General features: G+C 47.0%; 1 protein-coding gene across 1 annotated transcript in view; it reads left to right on the top strand.

Annotated features, from left to right (window-relative positions):
- SLC9A1 (solute carrier family 9 member A1) overlaps positions 1-16,834 on the top strand; it is an 84,190-nt gene extending 67,356 nt beyond the window's left edge. The window contains exon 15 of the mRNA XM_058444009.1: positions 16,002-16,834. The gene's annotated coding sequence lies outside the window, so the exon portion shown is untranslated. The remainder of the gene's footprint in view (positions 1-16,001) is intronic.
- The last annotated feature ends 301 nt before the right edge of the window (positions 16,835-17,135 follow it).

Genomic DNA, 17,135 nt, shown 5'->3' with positions numbered 1-17,135 from the left:
GGGTACTTGCGTGTGTTAAAATTAGCTTCACCACGTATGCCCATTTCAAGCAGCCCATCCATAGTTCTCTCCCTTACACCTGCTCATCACCAATCTCTCAGTCTTGTGATTTGTAAGCCCCCAACCAGCCCCTAACTTGTTAGCCACTGCTCATGAGTCAGTGTGGATCTGCCCCTCAGGTCATCTTTCCTTCCGTGCAAGTGGATAATCCACACAGTCAGAGGTTCTGCCTGCTGGGACAGAACCGTCATCGCTGTCCTGCAGGGACACCCTGAGTGTGGCTATAATGCAGTAGCTGTCTCTTTGTAGTTGTGCTGAGTACCATGCAGACTCATTTAGAAATCACGTCTGTGCTTTTTCCTCTGTGTTAACTGGTCATAGCAACTTCACCAGGTGTGGGTAGAGAGAGAAACAGTGAAGCAATAAGGGTAGGTACCCAGGGAATTTGAACCACCTGCTCATGCAATTTCTTTGTGCCTTCTGGACTTGCTCAGACCCGATCTTACATATACTATTCAGTAACAGAATTGCCATTCCTAGTGCTGGCAACTGGTTGACAGAGGGGGAGGAAAGAAAATAGAACACTTCCATGCATGTCCAATCTTACAATCAGGTGGATCAGATCACATCTACTTCTGGTGGTGTGGGTCACTTGGTGTCCCACAGTCAGGCATTCCACCTTCACCGTGTCCAGTTGTGAACCAGGAGCTGTTTATTTTTTTGAGACAGAGTCTCACTCTGTCACCCAGGCTGGAGTGCAATGGCGTGATCTTGGCTCACTGCAACCTCCGCCACCTGGGTTCAAGCGATTCTCCCGCCTCAACCTCCCGAGTAGCTGGGACTACAGGCACCCACCATCATGCCCAGCTAATTTTTGTATTTTTAGTAGAGACGGGGTTTCACCATGTTGGCCAGGTTGGTCTTCAACTGCTGATCTCAGGTGATCTACCCACCTCGACTTCCCAAAGTGCTGGGATTTCAGGTGTGAGCCACTGCACCTGGCCGGGAACTGTTTTTTTGTTTTGTTTTGTTTTGAGACAGAGTCTCGCTCTGTCGCCCAGGCTGGAGTGCAGTGGCACTATCTTGGCTCACTGCAAGCTCCACCTCCCGGGTTCACGCCATTCTCCTGCCTCAGCCTCCCAAGTAGCTGGGACTACAGGCACCCGCCACCATGCCCGGCTAATTTTTTGTATTTTTAGTAGAGACGGGGTTTCATCATGTTAACCAAGATGGTCTTGATCTCCTGACCTTGTGATCTGCCCACCTTGGCCTCCCAAAGTGCTGGGATTACAGGCATGAGCCACCATGCCCGGCCTAATCTTATATTTTGTCTTCCTTAATCTACCACCCTTGGATGCAACCCAGACGCCTGCCAATACAAATTGTCAAGGTTCTGCAACTCCTTTACTGTATAAACTATCTCCTCCTGGGATACACCTTGTCCTTTTCTTGGCTGGGCTCTGTGGGGATATAATTCTCATTATAGGCCTGGAGGAAACAAGAGGTGATGGGAGTGTATCCTGGGGTGCATCTTCCCTGGTGAGGCAGCCGCCTCAAGTGAAGTCACTGAAAGAGTTCTGTGCTGGGAAAGACTAGTTTCCTCAGACTGAAGACAAGGGGTGCTGCCTTTACCAACAGGAAAGATTCAGGAGGTGCTGGTGTTCAAAGTTCTATCCAAATGTCCCCATCTTGGGATCTGTTCCTTCTTAACCGGTGCCCTTCCCTTAGCAGAAGAGACTGAGCGAGGTTGTGCATTTAATTGGCTCTGCAACTCTGTGATCCTCACAGTCAGAGCCTGAGCTTGGTTCTCAGCCACATCTGCCCTGTGGCTGGCAGAGATCAAAGATACTTTCAGAGCCACCCTGGGGCCTTTCGGAATCTCCAGCCTTGCACTGAGTCGGGAATTCAAGGTTTTCAATCTGTTCCTTTGTGTGTGTTTCTAGGGCAGTCAAATGTACAGTCAGAAGCCCATGCCACAGTCTTTGTCACTATTTGTTAGTCATTATTGTCATCATATTGACTAAATGCCATAGCCACTTGATCTCCCAACATCAAGCCCCCACTGGTCATAAAGTAACTAACTGTGATGGCACTGCGTGCCATAGATGACCATTGTCCATTACCCCATGTCGAGGAGGTTATTCACGCACTAATCAAGAAGCGTGAGCAACCCAACCCCAGCATCCCTTCCAAGGATCTGTCTCCCAGAGCTATTCTGGTACCAATTATTGCAGCAATCAGGGCCCTGGGTGGAAACAGATGGCACATTCAAAGGGGTATTGTGGGTTTGATGAAGGGACTCTTACAAAGTGCTGGGCAGAGTTAAAGGAACCAAGAAAGGCTGGTGAAGCCTGCAGGGTCTGCAGCAGCAGGAAGCTCTTACCAGCCGGAGAGCAGGGAAGGTCCTGGAATCTGGTGAGAGCTGGAGCCTGGGGACAGGTCAGCCTCTAGGCCCAGCACAGAATGGAGAAAGGTGAAGAGGGCACCTGGACTGGCAGGAGGAACATATGACCCGACACCCATTTTACAGATAAGAAGACTGGGCCAGGTGCAGTGACTCTCGCCTGCAATCCCAGCACTTTGGGAGGCCGAAGCAGGCAGATCACTTGAGGTCAGGAGTTCAAGACCAGCTTGGCCAACATGGTGAAACCTGTCTTTACTAAAAATACAAAAATTAGCTGGGCGCATGCCTGTAATCCCAGCTACTCAAGAGGCTGAGGCAAGAGAACTGCTTGAACCCAGGAGGTGGAGGTTGCGGTGAGCCAACGTCGTGCCACTGCACTCCAGTCTGGGTGACGAGTGAGACTCTGTCTCAAAGAAAACTGAGGCTCAGCTGCCCCATGCAATTTGACAGATAGGTCCAGAGCACCTGCTGTGTGTGTGTGTGTGTGTGTTGTGTGGCAGGGGGTGGTGTGAGTGTGTGGTGTGAGGTATGCATGTGTTGTGTGGTGTGTGGTTATGTGTGTAGTGTTTGGTGTGTGTTGTGTATGGTGTGTGTTGTCTATGGGTGTTGTGTATGGTGTGCGTGTGGATGTGGTGTGTGTGTGGTCTGGTATTATGTGGGTGTGTGGTGTGGGTGCAGTGCATGTGTGTGGTGTGTGATGTGTGTGGTGTGCAGGGTGTGTATGGGGTGTGTGGTGTGGTGTATGGATGTGGTGTCTGTGTGGTAAGTGGTGTGCGTGGTCTGGTATTATGTGGGTGTGTGGTGTGGGTGCAGTGCATGTGTGTGGTGTGTGTGGGATATCGGTGTCTCTGTGGGTGTATATAGTGTGTGTTGCGTGTGTGGCGTTTCGTGTATATGGTGTGTGTGGTGTGTATGGTTTCTGTGTTGCCTGTATGGTGTTTGTGGTATGTGGGGTATGTAGTATGTCTCGTGTGTGTGGTGTGTGGGGTATGTGGTGTGTGTGTGGTGTGTGTCATCTTTGTGTGTGGTGTGTGGGGGTGGTGTGTGAGATGTATGTGGTATGTGGTGTGTGATGTGTGCATGGTGTTGGTGTATATAGTGTGTGTTGCGTGTGTGGCGTTTCGTGTATATGGTGTGTGTGTGTTGTGTGTGGTATGAGCTGTGTGGTGTGTGGTGTGTGCTGCATGTGTGGTGTTTGGTGTGTATGATGTGTATGTGGTGTGGCATGTGGGGCGTGTGGTGTGTGTGTGTGCTGTGTGGTGTGCGTGGGGGTGTGTGATATGTGTGGTGTGTATGGTGTGCGTGTTGTGTGTGTAGGGTGTGTGGTGTGTGTGGTGTGTATGGTTTCTGGGGTGCGGGGTTGGTGTGGTGTGTGTGTATGGTGTCTGGTGTGTATGGTATGTGTGGTGTGTGTGTGGTGTGGTATGTGGGGTGTGCGGTGTGGGTGTGGTTTGTGTGGTGTCTGGGGTGTGTGTGGTGGTGTGGTGTGTGGGTTGTGTGGTGTGTGTGGTGTGTAGTGTGTGTGTCATGTGGGGTGTGTGTGTGATGTGTGTGGTGTGGCAGGTGTGTGTGGTGTGGCATGTGTGAGGTGTGTGAGGTGTATGGTGTGTGTTGTGGTTGGCAGAATTCTAAGATGGCCTCCAAGATTCCTGCCTCTTATTGTACAAGACGTATAATCCCCTCCCCTTGAGGGTATACAGGCAGAAGCTGTATGGTGGGATATTGCTGTGATTTAGTTACATTATATAGCAAAGGTGAATATTGCAAATATAATTAAGGCCCCTAATCAGTTGACTTTGAATTAATCAGAAGAAACTCATCTTGGTGGGCCTGATCTAATCAGGTGAGCCCTTTACAGAGCACTTTACTGCTGGCCTTGAAGGAGCAAACTGTCCTCTTGTGAAGGGGGTCACACGTCAGGGAGCAACTGGTGGCCTCTAGGAGCTACGAGTGGCCCCCTGTTGGCAGCCAGCAAGAAAGTGGAAACCTCAGTCCTCCAATTGCAGGAAACTGAATTCTGCAACAACCAATAAGCTTGGAAGATGACCCTGAGCCCCAGCTGGGGTCACAGTCTGGGCCAGTTCCTTGATTTCAGCCTGGTGAGATGCTAAGCAGAGGACTCAAAACATGCTGGGCTTCTGACCTACAGAAACTGACACAATAAATGTGTTTTTTGTTTGTTTTGACAGAGTCTCGCTCTGTCACCCAGGCTGGAGTGCAATGGCACAATCTCGGCTCACTGCAACTTCCACCTCCTGGGTTCAAGAGATTCTCCTGCCTCAGCCTCCCCAGTAGCTGGGATTACAGGCACGCGCCACCACACCTGGCTAATTTTTGTATTTTTAGTAGAGACAGGGTTTCGCCATGTTGACCAGGGTGGTCTCGAACTCCTGACCTCAGGTGATCCACCCACCTCATCCTCCCAAAGTGCTGAGATTATAGGCATGAGCCACCACGCCTGGCAAATGTGTGTTCTTTTAAGCCACTAAGTTGGTGGTAATGTATTACACAGCAATAGAAAACTAATACAGCCATTAGTTTACTTTTGTTTTGTTTGTGTGTGTGTTGGGGGTGGAGAGTGGATATTAGAAATGTTTTTAAAGTGGTGGGAAATGACCCAGTAGAGAAAGAAACACTTTGATAAAGTAAAAGAGGTAGGGATTCAGAATCAAGACATTCTTGAGGCCAGGGACAGTGGCTCACATCTGTAATCCCAGCACTTTGGGAGGCTGAGGCAGGAGGAGCTCTTGAACCCAGGAGTTCAAGACAAGCCTGGGCAACACAGAGAGACTGTGTCTCTACAAAAAACAAAAGACAAAAAAACATAGCCAGGCGTGGGTGGTGGCCCATGCCTGTGGCCCCAGCTACTCAGGAGGCTGAGGTGGGTGGATCGCTTGGCCCAGGAGATTGAGGCATGATTGCACCACTGCACTCCAGTCTTGGTGACAGAGCGAGATCCTGTCACAAAAAGAAGGAGAAGAAAGAAGGAGGGGAAGAAGGAGGAGGAGAAGAAGAAGAAAAGAAAGAAGAGGAAAAAAAAAAAAAGACACCCTCGAGAAAAGTAGGGACAACATCTCCAAGGTAGGAAGAAGCAGGTGGGATTGCAGATTTTGTGGAGGAAAGATGAAAAGGTGTCTGTGTGATTGAAGGCATTAATTCTCTCAATAAATAATGAGGCAAGGTTACCAAATCAAATGAGAATGAATCTAGAAAGGGAAATAGGAAATTTGAAGAAAGAGGAAAAGAAGTGAAATACTTACCTTGAGAAAGTGGAGAAGAAACTGTTCGTATTAGAAAAACAGTAGAGTTTTCCGTGTCGAGGCCCTTCGATGTTTGAGAATAGTGGCACTGCTCAGCTCAGCTGTACGAATGTGTCAGTGATCTTCAGATACTTGAGTGCAGGCACCAAGACAGATGGGTTTTGCCGGGCAAATAAGATGAAGTCAAAGAGGGGTTACGGAGTTCCAGGTATTTGCAAAGAGATGGTGATAATGACAAACCATAGACCCTAGAAGAGACACAAAGAGAGGTTAAGACTGGAGGAAGCTGAGAACTAGGATTAATGTACTGGACATATGCCTGGACGGGAGCATTATTAAATGGATCTCTGTTAGTTGGGGATGAGGCTAAGGTGCTGTCACAAAGATGTCCCCAAATACAGCAGCTTCGCATAAGTTAGGTTTTTTCTCATGTAACGGTCCTGAGATAAGTGGTCCAGGTTGTTGGGGCCACTGTGTGCCCTGCAGTCATTCAATGCCAGGTTCCTTCCATCTCATTGCTCCTCTGACATCCCCTAAGGTGTCCTCCTAATTTTCATGGTCAAACCATGGTCCATGTTTAACCCACGGGAAGGAAATGAGCATGAAGGAGAAGGCACCTAAATTCTAAAGCCTGTACTTGGAGGTGACACACATCAATTCTGCTCACATCCATTGCCAATAACTTATCAAGTAAGCCCCACCCAGCTGCAGAGAGGCTGGGAACTGTAGTCTCTAGGTGGGCAGCTAAGTAACTCTACTGTTTATACAAAAGAAAGAGAGAATAGATTTTGGTGGACACCCAGCAGTCTTTGCCATAAAGGGTATTTTAGCAAATGAGCATGATAATTGTAATATGTTATCTCGTAAATTTATTTAATAATTCCCCTGTTTTGAACACATTTGCCTATTATAACATTTTACCTATTATAACTAGTTTGCCGATTGACATCTCAGTACATAAGCTTTAGAGAGTACAGTTTCTGGTAAACATCTTCCTGAAAAGCAATGACCAGCTAATAATGAAATCACCAGACAAATCTAAGTGAAATGAGAGTTAAGCCTGTTTTTCCTGAGATCATTTGCTAGCCAGGTATACAGGGGCTTCAGGTTGGGTGGTCTCACAAAGCCCAGAACTTAACCAAGAAGGAGAATCTGATATGAGACCCCAAAGTGTCATACTCTCAGGGTAAGGGTGAGCCTGAATAAACCAATCCCCCCCGCCAGGGGACTGCAAGGAAATATGCCCTGGTGCCACAAAGAGCAGGAAGAAGACAATCAGATATCTGAGAAGTTGCATCCTGACACTATCCGTTATGCAGAATCACACATGAAACTCACATCACCTCCCATGCTCTACACATCTTCAAACTGTGAATTCAGTTTAAAATGACCCTGGGCTTGTAATGCCCCTAGCACCTGATAGAAGCAAATGCAACTGCTCTCTGAAGGAATGCACCATCATCCTCAGCCTCAAGATTTCAATAAATTATGTTTTTTAAAAATGCGAACTGGGCTTTTAAGAGACAGGGGGGGCTGGGCGTGGTGGCTCACGCCTGTAATCCAAGCACTTTGGGAGGCCGAGGCTGGTGGATCACCTGAAGTCAGGAGTTCAAGACCAGCCTGACCAACATGGAGAAACCCCGTCTCTACTAAAAATACAAAATTAGCCAGGCATGATGGCGCATGCCTGTAATCCCAGCTACTTGGGAGGCCGAGGGCAGGAGAATTGCTTGAACCTGGGAGGCGGAGGTTGCGGTGAGCCAAGGTCGCGCCACTGCACTCCAGCCTGGGCAAAAAGAGCGAAACTCGGGCGGATCACGAGGTCAGGAGATCGAGACCACGGTGAAACCCCGTCTCTACTAAAAATACAAAAAATTAGCTGGGCGTGGTGGCGGGCGCCTGTAGTCCCAGCTACTTGGAGAGGCTGAGGCAGGAGAATGGCGGGAACCCGGGAGGCGGAGCTTGCAGTGAGCCAAGATTGCGCCACTGCACTCCAGCCTGGGCAACAGAGTGAGACTCCATCTAAAAAAAAAAAAAAAAGCGAAACTCCGTCTCAAAAAAGAAAAAAAAAAGAGATAGGGTCAGCTGGGCACAGTGGCTCACGCCTGTAATCCTAGCACTCTGGGAGGCCGAGGCGAGTGGATCACAGAGTCAGGAGTTCAAGAGCAGCCTGGCCAAGATAGTGAAACCCTGTCTCTACTAAAAATACAAAAACTAGCCGGGCGTGGTGGCAGGCGCCTGGAGTCCCAGCTACTCGGGAAGCTGAGGCAGGAGAATCGCTTGAACCTGGGGGGCAGAGGTTGCAGTGAGCCAGGATCGAGCCACTGCACTCCAGCCTGGGGGACAGAGCAAGACTCCATCTCAAAAAAAAAGAAAAGTGAACTGTTAACCATGCAAACAAGGGAATAAGGTACTATGAGAGACCATAAAAGGCAGATACTTTTAAGTATGTTAAAATTCAGAGACCCCATAAAGAGAATGAAAAAATGAGGCATAACATAGAATAATACTTGAACTCATAAAACTAATAAAGGAGTTCTATCCAGAATATATGAAGTACTCCTACAAATCAATAAGAAAAAGACAAATCCAACTGGGCGTGGTGGCTCCGGCCTATAAATCCCAGCACTTTGGGAGGCTGAGGCAGGCAAATCATGAGGTCAGGAGATCGAGACTAGTCTGGCCAACATGGTGAAACTTCATCTCTACTAAAAATATAAAAACTAGCTGGGCGTGGTGGTGCATAGCCTGTAATCCCAGCTACTCAGGAGGCTGAGGCAGGAGAATCACTTGAACCAGGGAGTCAGAGGGTGCAGTGAGCTGAGATCGCACCACTGAACTCCAGCCTGGCGACAGAGCAAGACTCCATCTCAATAAAAAAGAGAAAAAGACAAATCCATGAATAGAAAAATAGATAAACTGGCACACCTGTAATTCCCAGCAGTTTGGGAGGCTGAGGCCTACAGATCACTTGAACCCGGGAGTTCGAGACCACCCTAGGCAAAATGGTGAGACCCCATCTCTACAAAATATACAAAGATTAGCCAGGTGTGATGGCATGAGCCCATAGTTCCAGCTACTCAGGAGGCTGAGGTGGGAGGATGGCTTGAGTCTGGGAGGTCAAGGCTGCAGTGAGCCGAGATCACGCCACTGCACTCCAACCTGGGCGACAGAGCAAGATTCTGTTTCAATTTAAAAAAAGAAAAGAAAAATAAATACATATAATAGACATATGACAGAAAAAGAAAACTCAAATGGCTAATAAATATATGGAAAAGTGCTTCACTCCATAAATAATCAGGGAAATGCAAAAACTGTAACGAAATACCATGATACATGTGCCAGTTAGGAAAATTCAAAAGCCTGGCAATGTCAAATAGTGGCAAGGACGTGGTGCAGCATAGCCTCTCATATGCTGCTAGCGTGTATCAGCATAACGACCGCCCAGGAGAGTTTGGCATTTTCCAGTAAAGTGGTATAAATACTCATGCCCTAAGACTCAGAAACAGGACAAGAAAAATCCCCTAAGAAGTGTATGCACTATGTACCAGAAAACATGTCCACAAATGTTCAGAGTAAAATTGTTCGTGTACACTCAAAGTGAAATAATTCAAATGCCTGTCAATAGTAAAGTGGTCTCAGCACTTTGGGAGGCCAAGGTGAGCAGATCACTTGAGCCTAGGAGTTCGAGACCAGCCTAGGCAATATGGCAAGACCCCCGTTTCTACAAAAAATACAAAAATTAGCCAGGCATAGTGGCACATGCCTGTAGTCCTGGCTACTCGGAAGGCTAAGTTGAGAGGATCACTTGAGCCCTGGAGGCTGAGGCTGCAATGAGCCAAGATCACATCCAGCCTAGGCAACAGAGTAAGACTGTCTCCACAAAAAAAAAAGAAAGAAAAAGAAAAAAAATACATACATATATATATATATATATACAGTAAAGTGGATAATTTTTACAATCATACTATGGAATATTAAACAGCAATGAAAACAAACAAACTAGAACTTCACAATAACATATATTGATGTTGTGAATCCAATAGTGAGCAAAAGAAGCAAAACACAAGAGATCTACAGGGAATGATTCCATTTACATAAAGTTCAAGAACAGAAAAATCTAAATTATATTGTATAGGGATGGATAAACTATAAAGAACCATAAAACTATACTGGCAGACAGAGATTATCATAAAAATACAAGGATGATTACCCTTAAGAGGAAAGGAGGGATGTGATTGAAAAGGGGCACGTGGGGATTCCTGTGGTGCTGGAATTGTTTCTATTTCTTGAGTCGGGTGGTGAATACACAGATGTTTATTTTATAATTACACATTATATTATGCAATTCTAATTTATGTACCTTTCTGTTTGTGAGCTATATTTTATAGTTAAGCTTTTAAACAGAAAGAAGTTATTATGAATAGCTTTAGGCTAATATATTTAAAGATTCAGGCAAAATGGGCCAGATGCAGTGGCTCACGCCTGTCATCTCAACACTTTGGGAGGCTGAGGCGGGTGGATCACTTGAGGTCAGGAGATTGAGACCAGCCTGGCCAACATGGTGAAACCCTGTCTCTACTAAAAATACAAAAATTAGCCAGGCATGGTGGTGGACACCTGTAATCCCACCTACTGGGGAGGCTGAGGCAGGAGAATCACTTGAACCAGGGAAGTGGAGGTTGCAGCGAGCCGAGATTGCACCACTGCACTCCAGCCTGGGCAACAGAGCAAAACTCTATCTCAAAAATAAATAAATAAATAAATAGGCAAAATGAACAAATTTCTAGAAAACTATTACTCTCCAAAACTGAATCAAACAGAAATAAAATACCTGAATAGTTCTATTACTAGTTGCACTAGTTAGCTATTGCTGTGTAACAAATTACCACAAACTCAGCTGCTTAAAAACACACATTTGCAGCCAGGCACAGCGGCTCACGCCTGTAATCCCAGCACTTTAGGAGGCCAAGGTGGGCAGATCACGAGGTCAGGAGATCGAGACCATCCTGGCTAACACAGTGAAACCCCATCTCTACTAAAAATACAAAAAATTAGCCAGGCATGGTGGCGGGCGCCTGTAGTCCCAGCTACTTGGGAGGCTGAGGCAGGAGAATCGCTTGAATCTAGGAGGAGGAGGTTGCAGTGAGCCAAGATCACACCACTATACTCCAGTCTGGGTGACAGAGTGAGACTCCATCTCAAAAAAACAAAAACAAAAAAAAGGCACACATTTACACATTTACTACCTGATGGTTTCTGTGGGTTAGGAGTCCTGGCATGGCTTAGCTGGGTGCTCTGTGTCAAAGTCTCTCACAGGGTTGCAGTTGTTGGCCAGGGCTGAGGTGTCATCTGCAGACTCAACTGGGGAAAGACGCATGTCCAAGTTCACACAGTTGTTGGCAGCATCCAGTTATTAAAGGGTTGTTGCACCATGGGCCTCAGTTCCTAGCTGGCTATTGGCCAGAGGACACCCTCTGTTTCTTGCTGGATGGACCTCTCCAATACAGCCACTTGCTTCATCAAAGTGTGCAATCAGAGAGGCAATAGAAGCCTGGGCAACATAGTGGGACCCCGTTTCTACAACATTTTTTTTTTTTTTTTTTTTTGAGACAGAGCCTCGCTCTGTCGCCCAGGCTGGAGTGCAGTGGCGTGATCTTGGCTCACTGCAAGCTCCGCCTCCTGGGTTCCCGCCATTCTCCTGTCTCAGCCTCCTGAGTAGCTGGGACTACAGGCACCCGCCACCACGCCCAGCTAATTTTTTTGTATTTTTAGTAGAGACGGGGTTTCACTGTGTTAGCCAGGATGGTCTCGATCTCCTGACCTCATGATCCGCCCGTCTTGGCCTCCCAAAGTGCTGGGATTACAGGCGTGAGCTGCTGCACCCGGCCACAACATTTTTTTTTTAATTAGCTGGGCATGGTGGCTTGTGCCTGTAGTCCCACTCCACTCCAGCCTGAACAACAGAGGCGCTGACAAAAAAAAAAAAAAAAAGGCAATAGGGAGAGGCTGCTAGCAAGACAAAAGTTACCATCTTATGTAATCTAATCATGGAAGTGACATTACATTACCTTTGCCATATTCTATTGGTTATCCCGCTGGGCGAGGTGGCTCATGCCTGTAATCCCAGCACTTTGGGAGGCTGAGGCGGGCAGATCACGTGAGGTCAGGAGTTTGAGACCAGCCTGCCCAACATGGCGAAACCCTGTCTCCACTAAAAATACAAAAAATTAGCCGTGCGTGGTGGTGGGCGCCTGTAATCCCAGCTACTTGGGAGGCTGAGGCAAGAGAATCGCTTGAACCCAGGAGGCAGAGGTTGCAGTGAGCTGAGATCAAGCCACTGCACTCCAGCCTGGGCAATAAGAGGGAAACTGTCTCAAAAAAAGAAAAGAAAAGAAAAGAAAAGAAAAGAAAAGAAAAGAGAAACAAACCACTCATCCCACCCACACTCAAGGGCAGGGGATTATACAAAGGGTTGATAACAAGAGGCAGCGATCACTGGGGGTCATGGAGTCTGCCCACCTTGTGAATAAAGGAATTGAATCAGTAGTCAAATATCTTCCCGTAAAGAAAACTCCACCCATGCCTGCTCAGTTCTGCCAAGTGCTAAAGTAACAATTCTGATCTTACATAAATCTTTGTCCTCATTTCCAATTATTCCCTTAGAACGGGGAAATTAATGAGGCAAAGCTCTTGACAAATGCTGCTGATTTCTTTTCCAGGAATGTTGTACTAATTTACACTCCTACTATGTTCTATACCTAATCTTTCCAACATTTTATTATTAAAATTTTCAAACATAAAGAAAAATGGAGATAACTGTACAGTAAATGCACATATACTCACCACCTAGATTCTATAGTTGCTAATATTTTGCTCTATTTGCTTTGTCATAGAGCTATCCCTCTATTGATTCATCAACACATTTTTTTAAATTATTTTCCAGAGATAGGTTTTGCCCCTTCTAGAACTTCATGCAGTAAGTGCTCTTTCGTGTCTGCCTTTTTTTGTTGTTGTTGGTTTTTTGTTTTTTTTTTTTTTTTGAGACGGAGTCTTGCTCTGTCACCCAGGCTGGAGTGTAGTGGCATAATCTTGGCTCACTACAACCTCCGCCTCCCAGGTTCAAGCGATTCTCCCTGCCTCAGCCTCCCAAGTAGCTGGGACTACAGGCGTGATCCACAGTGCCTGGCCCTGCCTTCTTTCACTCAGCCCAATGTTTTTGAGACTCATCCACACTGCTGTCTGTATAGCAGTCCCTTCTGTTTTGTTGATGAGTGGTATTCTATTGTTTGAGTACAACAAATTATTATTTTGATGAACATTTGGGCTGTTTCCAATTTTGGACTGTAACAAAGCAGTTATGAACCTTGTACGAATTTTTTTGTGGATATATATTTTCATTTCATTTCATTGCAGGTAAATACCTGCAAGTGGAATTACTGGTCATGGGGTACACGAATATTTAGTTTTATAAGAAACTGCCATTGGGAGGCTGAGGCAGGAGAATCACTTGAGCTCAGAAGTATTAAGTACAGCCTTAGCAACATAGCAAGACCCCATTTCTAAAAGAGAAAGAAAGAAAGAAGGAAGGGGAAGAAGGGAATGGGAAGGGAGGGGAGAAAAGAGGAGGGAAAAAAAGGAAAGGAGGGAGGAAGGAAAGAAGGAAGGAAAACTTTTCCTCTTGTCAACAATATATGAGTTTCAGTTGATCCTTGTCTTGGACACACTTGGTGTTGACAGTCTTCATTTTTAGCCATTCTGATGGGTCATTTTATTCCATTGCATCTCATTGGGGTTTTAATTTGTGTTTCCTTGATGGCTAATGATATTGAACATTTTGTCTTATATTTATTGGTTATGCACATATCTTTCTTTGTCAAGTGTTTGTTCAAATCTTTCACCCATTTTAAAATTGGGTGTTTGGCTTTTTATTATTGAGTTTTAGAAATTATTTATATTCTGGCCAGTCGCAGTGGCTCATGCCTGTAATGCCAGCACTTTGGGAGGCCGAGGTGGGCAGATTACTTGAGGCCAGGAGTTCGAGACCAGCCTGGCCAACATGGCAAAACCTTGTCCCTACTATTACGTTACTTACAAATGACAAAAACCACAATTACTTCTGCACCAACCTAATAAAAATACAAATATTAGCCAGGCATTGCGGACCACACCTGTAATCCCAGCTAATTAGGAGGCTGAGCCATGAGAATCACTTAAACCCGGGAGACAGAGGCTGCTGTGAGCTGAGATCATGCCACTGCACTCCAGCCTGGGTGACAGAGTAAGATTGTCAAAACAAAAAAAAAGTTGTTTATATTCTGGAGACAAATCATTTGTCACGATACATGCTGTGTGAATATTTTCTTCCAAAGTGGCTTGTCTATTCATTTTCTCAATGATGACTTTTTTTTTTTTTTTTTTTTTTGAGCCAGAGTCTCACTCTGTCACCCCGGATAGAGTGCAGTGACATGATCTCAGCTCACTGCAACCTCCGCCTCCTGGGTTCAAGCAATTCCCCTGCCTCAGCCTCCCAAATAGCTGGGATTACAAGGTGTGAGCCACCACGCCCAGCTAATTTTTGTATTTTTAGTAGAGACAGGGTTTCACCATGTTGGCCAGGGTGGTCTCAAAATTCTGACCTCAAGTGATCCACCTGCCTCGGCCTCCCAACGTGCTGGGATTACAGGCGTGAGCCACCGTGGCTGGCCTAATGATGACTTTTGATGATAGAAGTTTGAAATTATGATGAAGTCAAATTAATCATTTTTTAATGGTTATTGCTTTCTGTGTCCAGTCTAAGAAACAGTTGCTGGCCAAGCTCGGTGGCTCATGCCTGTAATCCCAGCATTTTGGGAGGCTGAGGTGGGCAGATCACCTGAGATCGGGAGTTCAAGACCAGCCTGGCCAACATGGTGAAACCCTGTCTCTTCTAAAATACAAAAATTAGCTGGGTGTGGTGGCAGGCGCCTGTAATCTCAGCTACTCGGGAGGCTGAGGCAGGAGAATAGCTTGAACCCAGGAGGTGGAGGTTGCAGTGAGCTGAGATCCCGCTATCGTTCTCCAGCCTGGGCAACAGAGCAAGACTCCATCTCAAAAAAAAAAAAAAAAAAAAAAGAACAAAAGAAAGAAAATGTTGCCTACCCCCAGGTTGCTAAGATTTTCTCCCGTTTTCTTCTAGAACCTGTATGGTTTTAGTTCTACATTTAATTTTGACAACAACTCAAGAATTTGGCAGGGTGCAGTGGCTCACGCCTGTAATCCCAGCACTTTGGGAGGCCAAGGTGGGCGGACCACCTGAGGTCAGGAGTTCAAGACCAGCCTGGCCAACATGGTGAAACCCCATCTCTACTAAAAATATAAAAATTAGCTGGGCATGGTGGCACATGCCTGTAATCCCAGCTACTCGGATGCTAAGGCAGGAGAATCACCTGAACTGGGAGGCAGAGGTTGCAGTGAGTCGAGATCACGCCACTGCACAGCCTGGGTCACAGAGCGAGACTCTGACTCAAATAGTAATAATAATAATAATAATAATTAGATGGTGTTTTTCTTTCTTTATAGGGGAGGAAACTAAGGCCATAGAAAGGCTAAGTAACTTGCACTTGGGCACACACATACACAGCCATGTGCACACACACAATCCTAGTAAGTGATTGTGCTGGAAGCTGGAACAGGAATCCAGGCAGTAGGCTACAGACCCAGGCTCTGACACCACTCGGTGCCACTTCTGAAAGGGGCAGTGGGGCCTCCTCCTCAAGGTAGTAGGGTTCTCTGGAAAGACGGAACCACACCAAACTATTCTCTAGGGCCAGTGGCCCTGTCCTTTCCTACAGAAAGAGAGAGCCAGGCCCCTGGGGCTGGAGAAGGAGGAAAGAAAGGCTGGAAGGACTTGCAGTCATGGGTGACTCCAGGAGGGGCTGGACGAGTCTGGCCAGCCTCCCTCTGACTGCTCCAGGCCAGCCCCCAAGTCCCTCCACAGGCCCCACGAAGGGGCTTCCCATCCTGTTGGTCCTGAGGGCAGTATTACTCTCCAGCTCTACCTATTTTAAGTTCCTTTTGCATTTAGCCAGCACGGGCACTACAGCTAGAGGATTCATTCATGACACAAACTGTTATTCAGGAAGAACCTGAACCCTTGTGTGTTTGCCCATCTAGGGTGAGGTTTCTCCATTGATTTCACCACTGGGCATGGGGGAACCAGGAGGCATCTCAGATGATTCAACCCCACCCTGGGCTCTTCAGATCCTCCCTATCTCTGCTCAACAGCAGGTTCTACTTCCCTTTGAGACTCAGGGTCAACACCATAATGACTCTTATTTTATCATCTGTTTTCTTAGTGGCGGTGACAGTCTCAGCTTCCACTTCAGAGGAATCATTTTTTAACCTCCTGATGGACCCAGTCCTCCCCTGAGGACCAAGAATGTGCCACTCCCTGCGCTGGCTCCCAGACCCATGGACGTTGACTCCAGGAGAAATAGCATCATGTGTTTTTGTGAGACAAAGTCTTGCTCTGTCGCCCAGGTTGGAGTGCAGTGGTGTGATCACAGCTAACTGCAGCCTCGAACTTAGAGGCTAGGGTGATCCACCCACCTCAGCTGCCCAAGTACCTGAGACTACAGGTGTGTGCCACTATACCTGGCTAATTTTTTTTTTTTTTTAAAGACGGGGTCTCACTACATTGCCCAGGCTGGTCTTAAACTCCTGTGCTCAAGCAATCCTCCCGCCTTGGCCTCGCAAAGTGCTGGGATTTCAGTCGCGGAGTCACCACACCCGGCCGCATCACATGTTGTTACTGGCACAGAACATATGCCCCCTCCTGCAGATCTGCAGGCTTCCAAGGTGGTGTGACTTGGCTGCCAGGGCAGTTCACCATGCAGAGACCACCTAACCCAGGGTCATGGGTATAAGGAAAGTCCAATGAGCCCCACAGGGACCGGCCCACTGTTTTTTTGTTGTTGTTGTTGGTTTTTTTGTTTTTTTTTGTTTGTTTGTTTTTAAGACAGAGTCTCACTCTGTTGCCCAGGCTGGAGTGCAGTGGCTTGATCTCGGCTCACTCCAGCCTCCACCTCCCAGGTTCAAGTGATTCTCCTGCCTCAGCCTCCTGAGTAGCTGGGACTACAGGCACCTGCCACCATGCCCAGCTAATTTTTATATTTTTAGTAGAGATGGGGTTTCACCATGTTGGCCAGGCTGGTCTTGAACTTCGGACCTCAGGTGATCCACCTGCCTCAGCCTCCCAAAGTGCTAGGATTACAGGCGTGAGCCACTGTGCCTGGCCCGGCCCACTGTTTCACACCTCTGCAGCCTTCACAGAAGCATGAGCTTCTCGGCAGGAGGCAATGCTCTGTAGGACACCCAACCGGTGGCCTTCAGTGAGACCCTGATTGGAGGTGCAGAGGGAAGATGGAAATGCAAGTCCAGCTCGACAACAAGGATCCATCGAAGGAGGACAAATTGCTGTCTTCCATGAA

Source organism: Hylobates moloch, unplaced genomic scaffold (assembly GCF_009828535.3).
Source record: "Hylobates moloch isolate HMO894 unplaced genomic scaffold, HMol_V3 SCAFFOLD_9, whole genome shotgun sequence".
Lineage (NCBI taxonomy): Eukaryota > Metazoa > Chordata > Mammalia > Primates > Hylobatidae > Hylobates > Hylobates moloch.
The sequence above is the reverse complement of the archived record's forward strand: the minus strand, read 5'-3'. Positions and strand labels throughout refer to the sequence as shown.